This window comes from Crotalus tigris, unplaced genomic scaffold (assembly GCF_016545835.1).
Source record: "Crotalus tigris isolate CLP2741 ecotype Arizona unplaced genomic scaffold, ASM1654583v1 scf7180000018651.982201, whole genome shotgun sequence".
Classification (NCBI taxonomy): Eukaryota; Metazoa; Chordata; class Lepidosauria; order Squamata; family Viperidae; genus Crotalus; species Crotalus tigris.
Window position 1 is genome coordinate 459,211 of NW_024097125.1, and position 11,417 is coordinate 470,627.

Genomic DNA, 11,417 nt, shown 5'->3' on the forward strand with positions numbered 1-11,417 from the left:
TTAAGTCATCTTCCCTTCTGGCTTGTTCTTTCACTTGCTTGTCACAAGCCAGCTGAGAACATCACAAATGGTGATCGTATGACTCTGGGATGGTGCAACTGACATAAATGTGACCCACGTACCAAGCACCTAGATCATGATTGGGAGGCCACTGTGACAGTTGTAAATGTGAAGACATTTTTTTCAACACCATTGTAATTTCAAATGAATGCTAAACAAATGATCATTAATCAATGATCTATACTGTAAAAAAGGATCTTTTGAAATGTAAACTCTTTCAAATCCTTCAGTTTCTATTATTACATGATCACCATTATTGACAACAGTAAGGAAATTGTTTGCCATTGCCTTCTTCCCATTGCAGTGTTTTACTTTTCAGCCTAATCTATATCTTTCGGTGATCTCCTATTCAAATATGAAGTAAGTTTTAACTAAAACTTAGCTTTTCAATATCAGTTTTCAACTTGGTGCTGTCAAATGCCATAGCTGTTCCAAAAATCATATGTCATAACTGTGACTGGTAATGCTATATGCAGAGAATTTAGTAATATCTGGAAAGTTACAAGTTCTTTATCTGTAATTTATGGCAATTTCAAACTTTTTATTTTTTGTTCACTAGAAACACACAAGCTTTTTCATGTGTATATGCATATATTAATTGATTATTTGATTTTCAGCAACCAGTGGCTATCTGAGCAGAATTATGACATGATTAATTTAGGACAAAAAGAGGGGTTTTTTGGTTTTCGCTGGTTTAAATAGTATATGGCTGGGATAATTTGGGAGGTTCTTTTAATGTTAGATAAAGGCTTACATATTGTTTTCCTTTATTTTGACTGAAAGCTATAAACCACATTGCCATAACTTTTTAGAATACTGCTGAATTTCAGTTTTAGACACTCTCAGAGCCACATGCTATAAAGAGGGAGAGGATTGGGGGCTGATGTTTGTAGTTACCCATTTCTAGTGTGTAGGAAATAAAAGATACAAAACAGCCAATAGTTACTCAACATACTAATATTCTTGAACAACAAATTATTTCTCTACATTTGCTACTATTGAGAAAACCAGAGCAGGAAACCTTCCTGAAGCCAAGTCCTAATGTCCAATGATTAATTTAATATCTCTCTCTTAATCACAGAAAGTCACAAGGCTGCAGACATTATTCTATCAGTGAAGTGATTTCATAAGTCATCATCTTTCCTCAGTCTGTTACCCTTCCAGTGTATTTGAATTGCAAATCCCCAAATTTGCTACATGGATCCACACCTCTTGTTCATATAACTAAGTGCAAAGACTATTGGTTTGCTGAATGAATTCTTTACAATGAGTTTAGCATTTATTCTCCTGGATTGTATATGTGGAGAAGAATAACACTGAAGGAATGTGTTGGGGAAAAAAAATCATTATGAACATTCATGGATGCCTACTTTGTGTACCTAACCCTTATAAATTTCCTATGGCCCCCAGTTTTCAAGGGACTATGTTCATTGTACCCAGTCATGCTACACTTCCGCTTTTGTGTTGCCTTCCTTCTCTAAATCATATTTATTTCACAGTGCTAATCATTTGTTGCTTGACTGCAAGCTTCTTTTCTCTGTTATTCTTCAGATATATTTAACAGTAGAACATTTTTAACCCAGAAAGGAGTTAGACAGGGAACCAAAGGAACTTTATTTCAATATTTAAAGAAGGCAAGGAAAAATTTAGTGTAGAGTGTTTCTTTCTCCTCCTCTTTCTTCACTATCAAACCATTATACGTTGTATTTCTTCATTTAGTTTCTTTTCTTTGTTAACTGGCTTTATATTAGCTTCAAGAGGACATGTTCAGATGCCATATCTTTAATTTTGAAAATTGAAACCAGAGCCAGGGGAACAAGAGGCTGGGAAGAGGAATTTTTTTTTTTCATGGCAACCTGCTTGGTTTCTTTAGCACTGCTTTTGTAGGCAAACTGACAAGCTTATTTTCTCTGAAGATAAATTTATGAGACCAAATTCAGCTATTAGGGAAGAAAAATGCAAATTAATATAACAGTGACTCATGTTGTACAAAACATACAACATATTGATTTGATTAATTAACTGATTGATAGATTTTGTACCATCAAGCTGTTATCAACTCCTAGTGACTTCATACTGTAAAGTTAGACACTTTTATTGTCCTTGTTTGTCAGTGGAAATTAGTTCATAAATGTGATGAATTTGTGAATCATAGTTTATTTTGTAGTCACTATAGTAGATCAGCTCTCTAGAAAAGCATGAAGCAGATTATCATTGTTGTTGTTATTACTACTATTAATTTAAAATTAATTCATCTATGTTCTTCCTATCTCTTCTAGCCATAGATGTACAATACTATATGAAATAGTTTCTGTAAATCTTTATTAACACTGATTTTGAATGGTTGAACAACTAAGCTTATGATAGAAAACACGGGGTATGCCCAAGTGACAGATCTCTGTAACAATCTCTTGCACCATTGGGTGATATTTACCATATGTCCCATGATTGATAGTAAGATTTAATGAGTTCTTACAAGCAATTAAATAATCAAGAGTTCCTGCTGTTATATGGCAGAGCTTGATAGAACAGTGACAAATGAGAGAATATCTACAACCTAATCAAAGGGACATATTTCCTTGGGAACGAAATAATATTATCTACCAGTGCAATCAAAGGACAAAAGGACCCTGGGAGGACACAACAGAGCATGATAACTTCAGTATTTCTTTCATTAGCTGGCTATTCTGTTTCCATTTAATGGTTCCTATTAAATCTTAAAGTAGGTTGGTCAAGTGAAATTTCCTTATTTTTCATGAAGCTCTGATTTATATCCAGTTATTTTTGAGAAAGAATTTGTATCTTATGACCAGTTTAGTCCTCTTAAGTATAGTTTTACCTGCTTATGTTTAGTGGGTTTGGGTTTTTCCTTAAGCATAATGGCCAATTTGGATCAGTATTGTACAGCAGTCTGTTCTTGCATGATTCTTCAACATTTGTAGGAAATATTAAATTGATTACTCATTGGCAGCCTTAGTTAAGCTTTTTGATTAGCAAATCAAATGCAACTTTATGCCATCCACTGATTCAAAGAGAATTGTATATACAGTGGTTTATGCATATATGAATATGTGGATATATGGATGGAATCATCTCCAGATCCAATTAAGCTTCAGAGCAGCTTGCAAAAGTTAACCTCACCCATAAAATCTATAACTGAAACAAGAAAATCTAAAACTCTGGATGATCACTAGATAGCAGCAAAAAGACACAGAAAACTCTGCCTTAATATATTAGATTTTTTGCAGCCCACATTTGGTAGTCCTGTAAAAATTATACCATAGATACTTTCTTTTTTAATAAAATTGCTGCAAGGATCAAAACTCAGGCTTTAAAATCATGGTTTGAAATCATTGTTTTTATTGGCCTAATAACTGACAAATCAGAAGAATTGAATTTTCAGATTCTCTAGGAAAGAACCCTGGACTGTTGTTATTCAGGTATATACAACTACCACCATGCCCTAGAAAAAGTCTTAATATCAAATAAAGAAGAAATTAGAGAAAATTCATGTAACAAGGGATTCATAGATTTCTTAGTTCTTTGCTAGGCCAATGACTATATTGTATCTTAGGTTGCAGAAGTCATAAAGACATCATGCATTACATAACCTATTGCATAACTGATGCAAAGTATGTAATTTCTATCAGTTTCCTTAAGATGTGAATTAGATATAATACACAGTTCACATTACTTGCACAACAATCTCTTGCATGCACTACAGATGCCCATAACTGAATTTATTTTATTTATAGCCTGCCTTTATTATTTTGTCACCATATTGTATTCTTACTCCATAATGTTGAAATGAAAGAGTTAAAACAAAATTATAAAGCTGTATAATATTCAAAGTTCACCTAGTAGGAGCAAGATTCTCTTTCATTTAACTTCAAATATAGGAAAATAAATGTGCTGGGGCTAAAATGAACAGGTGACTCTAAAGATTTCATCTTTTTTAAAAAAGGTGAAGTGAGAAAAGTGCTACAGTCTATCAACTTCAAATTTCTTACTCTTCTTTGCAACCAATAAATTCACAAAAATTACATATCTTCTTGTTCCCATATGGATTGGAAGCCTATCTATAATGTAAAAACAGGCAGACAGTCTGTCTCAATAGTATTAAAGGAAAAGTAGATTAAATTAATAGCTTCTCATTGATTAAAAAAATCTTGGATTTTGTATGTTCCGAAGGTTGATTTCCACCATCGCCTTTCAATAAAACAAGATGTGTTTTTGGAGAAATACCATTCTATTGAACTGAACTGAAAAAAACAAAAAACAGGCAAAATTGGTTGTTTACCATTTTAGTTAGGATAGTTTCCTATCATAAATGTCTACCTACATGAATGAAAAGTGTAAGCCCATTCCTGCCAAATAAATACTTCTCTGTCAAAGAGGTAATCAGTTGAGTGACAGCCATTAAACATACCGTATATGCCAGCGTATTAGGCGACCCGGCGTATAAGACGACCCCTGTCTTTGTTGCCGAGCCGCATTCCTAGAACGTCATCTTATACGCCGGAAACTACCAGTATTTCTGGCGTATAAGACGACTCGGCATATAAGATGACCCCTGTCTTTGGTGCCGAGTTTAGCGCTTCTGGAAGTTGTCTTATACGCCGGCATATACGGTAAATAGTACAAGTCAGTAAAGTTATTATTAAAAGGAAAGCATGTTATAAGCAACTTCTTTTGTATTTCATAAGGGCCCACTGTTTAATTAAAAATAAATAAATAAAAAACGTTTGAAAAATTATCAGATTTAATTTCTATCCAATCTTCATTGTGCAGCAATTCTCCAGCTCATTATGAAGTTAAAATTTGAGGCTATAATGACTCTGAACTAGTTATCAGAAGATTTAGTCTTCAGTCTTCATGTCTTTATTGAGAAGAAAACTATTCTAATTTACTGGGTTCATGTCCTCAACTTATGGTTTTCATAAAGTAGCTCCTTAAAAGTTGAAATTGATTTTTGTGACCTTGGAGATTTGTTCTTGGATTGTTGGGGTAACTGTATCTGGCTTTCATTTTTTTTCCTTTTTTTAAAACAAATTTTATTAATTTTCCAATTTTACAAAGCTTCGAGTATTAAGGAAGCAACATGGTGGTTGGGTAATACATAGACCAATAACACGCTTATCCATACATATGTCAGTTTACATCATCATCTCTGTTTCCCTTAGTTATTATACCAAATTCAAATTAATACATTGCTAGTTATAACTCAATCATTTAAAACATTTATCAACAACCTTTAACTTATATGTCTCCAGATTCTGTATTTAACTTTTATCTAATTTCAATTACAATATTCCAGTTGGCTTAACATCCATAATATTTAAGTTTCAGATAACCCACAGTTCCCTTAGTTCATTACAAAATAATTATCATGTCTAAAATACATTTATTATTTATTCAAATAAATTCTTAATTTATTAACCTTTATCCTCTGAATCCATCTTCTATTTTATAATTCAAAGCTATTATTTTATTAACTAATTTGTTTCCCTTATAGATATAAATCCTGAATATTAATGTCTTTTAAAATCTCTTTATCATTAAGTAAGATTTGAGGCTCTTCTATTAAATGTCACATAAAAAGCCATTTTTAAAGTCTAACTCTGGCCTTCCTTTTGTGCCAAACTAGCTTCCATAAGAGAGCTTTTAAATTCTTGGGTGGATCTCCCTTCATTCCTGCATATATCATTTGAATCAGCCTATCAAGGAAGCTAGTCCCTTCACAATCGTTAGATTGTTGGCCAAATGGTTTAAATATCCATATTTGACTTAATATATTTGTCATGCATTCAAGCTGGTCTTCTTCTTTTTCTGGTTTCAACCAGTTTAGATGAAAAGTCATGTTCAGTGTTGTAGTTGTTTTTAGAGCATCTGGATTGTCTAGATTCTCAGTAGGTGGTATATGTAAGTCCTCAGCAAATTCCATCTTAGTATTGCTTTCTTCAGTTTCTGTTGCTGTTGTAGTTGTAGAGTCTTTAAATGAGGTCAAAGTTTGTGTATCGGAGTTCTGAGTAAATTGTAGCTGACATTCTTTAAAATCCACTTTGATATTAATTCCTTCTTCTTCTGTTGCTTTTTGGGTTGTAGGTTCATCTATTGAAGTCAAAGCTGCGTTTTAAGGTGGTGCGTATATCTTTCATTCTAGAATTCATTAGCTCAGTGACCTCTAAGATATTTTCAAGTATAAGTTTGAAATTAAGCTGTGGGTGGTGTTCCTCCATTTCTGTAAGGTTTATGAATAGTCCTTTAGTGGAGGCTGTTTTTAATAAAAGTCAATAACTGTTCACCTCCACTATAGAGAGTTATTTTCACCACCCAGCTGTTTCAAGTTCTTATCTTTTTGTTGATGTCAAGGGCAAAGTCTCCCAATCAGAAAAATAAAAATATTTCACTTGCTGTACCAAATTTTGCCACAAGATATACCCAGTAACATAAAAAGTGGAGCTTTTATCTGGTTCAGAGAAGGAAAAAAAGAAATATTCCTTTTTTTTTCCAGCTTAGCACAAAATATATATATATAAGATTTTGTAGAAATGAAGAACTTTTAGGGAGCCCAGGTATCCAGCAATTACAAATCCAGGTATTTTGTCTTGTTGTCCTTTTTATTTTCTCTTAGCTTTGTATTCCTGGAGTAGGCAAAAGCCACAGAATTAAGCTGGGGGAAAGGGGTATTTCCAAAGGCTTTTTCAGGAAAATAGTTGGGAAAGGGAAAAGGTAAAGTAAAGTCTCACCCAACTCCTCCAGTTGCTTTCATCGTGCTTAGTAGTGCTTTGGGCTTTTGGCTGGTGTGACTTAATGAGCGGCCATGTTAATGGCTGCTTTTTTCTTCTTTGTCCTGAGGAGCTGCCTCAGATCAAATGGAGAGGCTGCCGCGATCTAGCAAGGGTCCTTCCCAATGGTGGTCGCCCCTCCAGGGCGACTTTCAACCCTTTCCAGGGTCTCCCGAAAAAAGAAAACCAGATGACGGGGAGAGCAGTCTCTCAGCATGTCCGCTAGCACCAAAATCCAGAACTGGAAGCCTAGCTTTCATTTCTGTACATTGGCTAGAGTCATTGCTATGAAATGGGCAGCCATATAAATCATACCAATGAATCAATCAATGAATATGAAATTCACTATCATTTAAAGAAAGGAGATGGAACATGACTCTACTTAAAATGTGTGCTCAGATTTAAATATAATTAGCATGCAATTAATGTAAATTAAGAGTCTGAATGTAAGTATGTAAGAATGTAAGCCTGCATGCCTATTTATTTTCTTATCAAGTATTTTACATTCTAGAGGTAACTTCAGAACCCTTGCTCCCCTTTCCAATGTTTCTGCATTTGTAAACCAAGTTGGGAGTGCAGGAGTGGAGAAACTTTGGAAACAGGGTACATCCTGCTCAGTTCTAATCAGGAACCAGAATGATATAGAGAACAACTCATCAGAAAATGAAGTTACTGGGTATATTGCCTGGTCAGTGATATATACAGGTAAATATGAAGCCATTCAGGAGATTAAACGAAGCTGTATTGGACCACCCTTTAATGAAAGGCCCAAGAACTGGGTAGATGAATCCATATCCATATTCCATTCATTTGTTTGTATGCACATACATTTTTGCCTGCAGACATCCCATCCACAGATATTTTCCTCTTGGGCACACCCAACTAGAGAGAAAGACTTTCTGCTAATTCTCTTCTTCTTCTTACCCAGACGTTGTGGGTGATATGATCCAGAATCTAGAAATATAGCTTATAGGAAGAAAGATTGAGGGGTTACTTTTAGCACTAAGATAAGAACTTAAATTGAGATATGAAAATCTGTTTTGTACTGACAGGGTTTCACTTAAAAAATCAAGAGCTGTTTTCTATCATTTCACAAGAAGTGGAATAATGGACAGATATCACTCATTTCTACTGAATATTAGGCAAAAACTTAGCAGTTTTTGGTTTGACAGTGGAAATCTCCATCCTCAGCAATTTTAAGATGTGTGGATTTTAACTGTGAAAATTGCTGGCTGGGAAATTCTGAAATTTGAAGTCCCCACATCTTCAAATTGCTGAGGTTGAGAAACATTGCTCTAGAAGTAGTAGACTCACCATTTCTTATGCGATTATAGCACATGATGAACTGAATGCTCTCTGTAAGACCATGTGATTTATATACAGTCCAGTACAACAATTATCCCTCAGTTGCCTTCTTGGTACAACAGGCTTCTTGTGAATTTAGGGAAGATACTGTCTATTCTATGTAATTAATAATTATTAATACCTGAGGAAAATTAATTTATAAAATGAAAACATGTTACAAACAACATGATATGGAGCTAGCCTAAGCTACTTGACATATTGTACTTAGAATATATGTAATTTATATAATATTAGATGGATTTATTGTGACATCCCAGTCATAATATACAGTGAAAAAAATAATTATTGTACTGTATATCTTGTAATTTTTTACATTAGAGCTGATTTGCAATGATTGACAATTGAATTTTTTTTAATTATTGCAAACCACTTTTCTTATGTATCTATATTGAATATTTGCTAATTAGGTAACAAAAAGATTACATAGGATGAAAGATTTGGTGAATGTGTTTCTGGCATATTCTTATATATGTAAATGTGTCTGAGCCAATGTTTGGGTCCTTTATCTAAAATTGTGGGACTTGTGAAATGTGTGAGGCAATTTCAGTCTATTTCATTTTGAGTGCCCCAGAAAATTCAATATGCTTCCACACTTGAAGCAAAGAATAACAGCTGGAGCATATCTGATCTGATCAGCTACTTGCTTCAAGTCAAGTGGCTTCTATGCACTGCTAGATGATCACTGAGGACCCAAAGTGTGGCTCATCAATCTCATAAGTATCACCTCATCAAAACCAAAGGTTACAGTCTAGTGAAATACTATGAATTGGTTCCTTTTTACTGATGCTTCCCCTTTCTCTCTTTTCCAATTTAAATATTCATTTTGATGATTATATTATATGCTACTTGGGGCAAGGATCTGTGTTTCTATGCTCACCACTCTAATCTAATTTTGAAAACTTCTGCACGCAGACTTTTTATACTTCCCTCAAACCTGCATTTTTATTTTCACATATCAGGATTGTGTGTCTAAGAAGAGCAAAGAGCAGCCTTGCACACTTGGTGTTTGGCTCAACCTCATTACTTGAAGGTATAGATTATGCCCAGATATTAACAGAAAGTGGGCTATAAAGGTGACATATTGGCTGATGAAAGAGTTCCTGCTTTCCTCTTAGCAAGTGCAGACTTCCAAACAATTAAATCACAGTACAATTCCAGTAGTAAATTATACCAGTGTTTCTCAAAGTTGGCAAGTTTAAGGCATGAGGACCTCAACTCCCAGAATTCCCTGGTCAGCCTGCTGGCTGAAAAATCCTGGGACATGAAGTCTAAATCAGGGTCCCCAACCCACTACTGGGCTGTGGCCTGTTTGAAACCTAACAGTTTTAAGTCATGTAGACCAGTAGTCCCCAAATTTTAAATCATGTAGATCAGAGGTGTCAAACTCATAACATCATGTAACATGTCGTAACATATCGCAACTTTTTTTCCATTGCCAGCAATGGGGTAGACACAGTTTTGGCATGACACATGGGGCCCGTGGGCTGACAGTTTGACACCCCTGATGTAGACCAGCAATCCCCAAATTTTATGGCTTGTATAGCCAATCCTGCAATCCCCTCCACCAGGCAGCCAAGTCAAAAAAATTTGGGGACTGCTAGTCCACATGACTTAAAATTGTTAAGTTTGAGAAACACTTGATAATATCATTGCAACAGAAGTGGCATAAGAAAAAAAAATCTGCTTTACATAAGATACAAGCAAGTTTTTTGTCTTGTTTTATGATGTATAATGTATATCACTCCCAGAAACTTCATTTTCATTTATTTATTTTTCAGACAGTTCTGAATGCAACTGTCTTGACAGAAGACCAAGAACTATCATTTTAGTATTACATCTGCCGTTGTATAAGTAGATGCTTGAAAGATAAGCCACATTTTATTTATCATTTTTGAGTGTATATTTGCTGTTACAGTTTGGCCTTTGCTGCCTTTTTCAGATCCTGCATACCTTGAAAAGTGGCTTCTTTCTTGTAACAAAAATTCAATACAGAGATTGGTTCTTCAAATATCTAAGCAACATAGCTTATTCCAGAAATGATGAAACCATTTTTCCTGGGACAGATGGAAAGAGAAAACTACACAGAACTCAAGAGATCATCAGATTTTTTTTATGGGAAATAAAATATTTAGCCTGAAAGAAAAGGAAAAAAGAAAAAAAAAAGACTTGCTTTCTGGAAACAATGAAAGAGCCCTGCAAGGATTAAATTTAGTTATAGGGCTTATGCTGCTTTTGTCAGTTGATGCTGTATGGCATACAACTCCCCAAACAAGTAATTTGGGATTAAAAAGTACATAATCAAAAAGTACATAAATGCATTCATATAGAAAGTAATGGAATGCAGTGGCATGCTGAACCTGTAAATCCAGAGTATTTCTGCCATCTTTTCTATTTTTCAGTCTCAAAAAAGCTGAAACTTTAAAGCTGCCATCATTTTCGTTACTCCCTCTGACTTCAGCATGTGGAAAAGAATGCTACAGTGAGAAAAATGAATTGGGAAGGAGAATACTGCTAATGAGCAAGCGGGGGGGGGGGGAGTTTCTGCCAGTAGGTTAACATGGAATAGGAATTATAAACGCCTTTCTTTTTTTTTTTCTAAGCAAGGAACAAGCCTTTAAGTAATGTATGATCTTAATTGAAAGAATGCAAGAATGCCGCCATATGTGACATAGACTTTATAAGCATGTTTAGAAAATAAACACCCTGCAATTTGTTTGGAAATTTATCATTCCAGCACAGAATAAAATTAGATAACCACAATTTAGATTATCACAATTCTTGGATAGAGAGGAGAATCAGAATTATTTTTATGTAATTGTTAATAATTTGATAAGTTATATGAAGTATGTTCAACATGGCAGCCATTGTGTAAATCAGGATGCTTTCATTAGCAGTTCTTTCATATGAGTGCCTATAATTTACTCTCCAAATTCCATGCAGGTTTACCGGTTCCAAAAATGTTACCTAGCCTCGTTTCTGAATTTCAGATTGCAATCTTTCCAGGCTCATCTAGAGATGGTTGACATTGGACCTGTGATTTTTGATGCTTAGCCACCTAGTTGACTCTGACATTCCAGCCCCCAACACCCCCCCACACCATAATTTAATAATCATAATGGGAATATGACCAATTGTTGATCTGAACACCTGTTTTTATTTTCATTTTTTTGAAGATCTATAATTATTTTGCTCATACCCTACTAT